The sequence below is a fragment of the Pteropus medius genome, unplaced genomic scaffold (genome assembly GCF_902729225.1).
Source record: "Pteropus medius unplaced genomic scaffold, Ma_sr-lr_union100, whole genome shotgun sequence".
NCBI lineage: Eukaryota > Metazoa > Chordata > Mammalia > Chiroptera > Pteropodidae > Pteropus > Pteropus medius.
The window spans coordinates 20922626-20925608 of NW_024351730.1; positions in this window are offsets into that span (position 1 = coordinate 20922626).

A 2983-nucleotide genomic window follows, 5' to 3' on the forward strand; every position below is an offset into this window, starting at 1 on the left:
TTTTTGTGTGAATACAAGTTTTCAGTTCATTTGGGTAAATACCAAGGAGCATAACTACTAGATCATATGGAGATAAGTATGTATAGATTTCTAAGACACTGCCAGAATGTCTCCCAAAATGGTTGTGCCATTTTGCCTTCCTACCAGCAATAAATGAGAGATCCTATTGCTCCACATCCTTGCCAGCATTTGATGATGTCAGTGGTTTGGATTTGCACCATTTAAATAGGTATGTGGTTATATCTCATTTCAGATTGCAATTCCCTAATGACATGCAATGTTAACCATCTTTTCATACGTTTACTTGCCATCTGTATATCTTTGGTGAAGTGTCTTAAGGTCTTTTTGCCCATTTTTTAATTGGGTTCATTTTCTTACTGAGTTTTAAGAATTTTTTGAATATTTTAGAAAGTCCTTTATCAAATGTGTCTTTTGCAAATATTTGCTCCCAATCTGAGGTTTATCTTACTCTTTTGACATTGTTCTTTGCAGAGCAGAAGTTTTTAATTTTAATAAAATTCAGCTTATCAATTACTTTTATGGATCATACCTTGTGTTGTATCTTAAAAGTCACTGCTATACCCAAGATCATCTTAATTTTCCCAGTTATCCTCTCGAAATTTTATAATTATGTGTTTCATGTAGGCCTAGGATCCATTTCAAGTTAATTTTTGTGAAGAATATGCAGTCTGTGTCTAGATTCATTGTTTTGCATGTGGATGTCCAAGAGTTCCAGCTCCATTTGTTGAAAAGACTGTCTTTGCTTCATTGTATTGCCTTTGCTCTTTTGTTGAACATGAGTTGACTATATTTATAAGGATCTGTTTCTAGGCTCTCTGTTCCTTTGATCTGTTTGTATATTCTTTTGTCAGTATACTGTCTTGATTACTGTGGCTTTATCAATATTAACTCTTGGAACTGGGTAATTTTGTGTTTCTTAAAGGCATAAGCTAATTAGATTTAATAATACAATGGGGATTTTTTGAGGCTATCCTAATTATTTTTTAAGAATTTATTTGTAAAATGAAATCGTTTTTTTCTCATCTTTAATTAGATAGTTGAATATTGAAAAATGGAGGCATTTTTGATATAATTCATTTCTTATTCTGTGTAGTGCCTTGGAATGTTGTTATTAATTATGAGCTTAAAAATGTTTTAGTTCTGAGATCAGTAATGCCAAAACTGTTTACAGTTTTCCCCCATAAAGCTGTTTAGTTAATAACTTTTGCCATAATAGTTCTTGAAAAGTTATATCACTTTTTGGATAATCACCTTTTTTTCTTCTGGAGTATAAAGACTTTCTCCAAAATATACTAAAAAGTATGGAATAAAAAGCAATATTTAAACATTACCATCTCAGATCAAAACATATTTGTTTACTTGACACTTTCTACACAGAGATGGTCATTTTGAACATATTATGTGTTAGGTTATTTTGTTTGCACAAGTGTATCAAAGGAGGGAAATGAAGAGGTTGCATCTTCTAGGACTCTAGTCTGTTATGTGCAGATGCCATTTCCATGTCTTTTGAAGTTCCCAAAAGGTGCTTGTGTGTGCGTGTGTGTGTGTGTGTGTGTGTGTGTGTGTGTGTGTGTATAACTTAATTTTCAGTGCAGTTTGAATGCAAAATAAACATTAGTACCTAAAAGGGTAGAATATTGGTGGGAAGAAAATAGTGTACAAAGCAGAATTTACCTTCCAATGCATGATTCCTTTATTATTCTCCATCAAACCACCACCATCAAGTTTTCCTCCGTGGCAGGTACAATAAACCTTTACAATATATTTTATGTACAATCTATGTTGTTTACTACCTATAAAATTGTTAATATTCAATCAATACTGTTTGGGGGATCTTGGGATATAATGTGCCATGTTAAAATTAATGGAAAAGATTTTCATTTAGAGCTTTTTACTTAGTGACAATGCTTTCAGGAATAAATTATAGACATTAAGTGAGGGGTAGGTGTGTCATTTGAATTTAATTCAGTTTTACCTACTCCCTTTCTCCTATCTTTTTTCAGATTGTTGTGACTGCAGCTCTATAATTGTATGTTTAATGAATTATAAATTCGTAATATATTGATCTCAGAATATTTTCTATCATTGAGGATTTGGATTTGATTCAGGGATTTCACAAAAAGTTAACAGCAAGTTCTGTTTTGGCAGATTTCAGATTGATAAACATTGAAGTTTTTTTTTTTTTTTAAGACTATCTTCAAAGAAGTTTATTAGTAATATAGCTACTCTTTGAATTCATTTAAATTTAGTTATATGCCTAGAATAAAATAAGTACCATACCAATCAATGTCCGTTGCAGTAGAATAAAAGGTGCCAATTAGAAATCAAACTAGGTAACAGTACTTTAGTTTTTGGTTTAGTTTTTATGATGAGCTTAAAGATGTTTTAGTTATAGAATAGTAAATACCATAAATAGGATAAAAGCATCATACAAATACAAGATATTATAAAATCCTTTTACATGACCATCTTTTAGCCTTAAAAATATGGTAGACAAAATTTATCATCATTTTATAGATGTGAGAGGCTAAGAGAGTTCTCGAGATCCCACAAAAATTAAAGCTTAAACTCAAATATTTTGGCTCTCTAGCATGGTGGTTCCTTTTATTTTAATGAGTAGCAACTTGTTACCTCTGCTCCTTATATCTGAGGTCATTCTTCTTTTATTCCTAACCCTAGGCAGTATTTAATAGCCATTTAAAATAGCAATTTGAAAATAAAAATTCAATAACGAAAATATTTTAAGCCCATGATTACTTCATAGTTAAATCAGTAGTTATAACCCTTTGCCACATGAGGTCATTATAGACTTGATTCTTTGCTCTGGCTAAAATCCAAGCATCATTACTCTGATTGCGAGTGGTTGGGAAAAATGGAGCTGATGAGAGGGCTGTTGCATTGCCAAAGCAAAAATGTTAATTAATAAATACCTTACTGAGATTTTATGTTTATAGATTTGGCG